Source organism: Theobroma umbraticum, unplaced genomic scaffold, assembly GCF_002168275.2.
Source record: "Theobroma umbraticum cultivar Fairchild unplaced genomic scaffold, ASM216827v3 scaffold_84.0, whole genome shotgun sequence".
Classification (NCBI taxonomy): Eukaryota; Viridiplantae; Streptophyta; class Magnoliopsida; order Malvales; family Malvaceae; genus Theobroma; species Theobroma umbraticum.
Genome location: NW_018397296.1, coordinates 128,614 through 129,528, shown reverse-complemented (window position 1 = coordinate 129,528; position 915 = coordinate 128,614).

Below are 915 nucleotides of genomic sequence, written 5' to 3'. Positions count from 1 at the left end.
TTTATTAAGTCCCTCCATCATTCCTTAAATTCTAATTTTCTTATATTCTCCTTCCTTTACATGTGTACAAATATAATATAAAGTTTACACCCCATTAATCTTTAAATTCTAATTTTCTTATATTCTCCTTCCTTTATATGTGTATAAATATAATATAAAGTTTGCACCCATCAACGTGTCACGATAATATTTAAATATATACTTACCGGCTTATACTCTATTTAATAAAAACACGTGGTTCCCTCTAATCTCATTTTTATTCCGAATTCATCTTTTCTTCTTCTCCCCCACTTAGATTAGTCATATAACCCTCTCTTTTAACCTAAATCCACTACATAAATAAAATATTAAATTTTAATAATATTTTATTCATAAAATATTATTTTATTTTAAAATATTTTTTTTACTTGTTACTGTTCTCTAACGCTTAAATTTATATCAAACGATCATTTTTCTCATTAATAGAGTCTTATTAACTTCTAAACGAAGATACAGGGTGTTACAGGCCAAGTCTCAAGCATTAAGACTTTAAACATTAAGGTGAAATTTAATTATAGATCATGTAAGCAAATAACTTGACCACAAATAATAGATAAACCAAGAGGCAATATTTTTCATGAAGTTCAAGTAGTTTATCATAATTAAATTTATAAGCATAAGTAAGGATTCAATCTTGAAAAAATATTTAAGAACAAAGCATAAAGTATATTTCAAGATTTGTTCCTAGACCAAGCATTTTGAACATTCATTTATCGAGAAATAGTTTTATCTATATAAGCACATGAAGACTTAATAAAATCTATATAAGTGCGACATTTAGAAAAATATAAGGTCAAGCATTTATGAAACTTTCCCATACTTCATCAAAATTTCTAATACCCAAACAAAATTTAGAGGAAACAGCTCACCCTGATT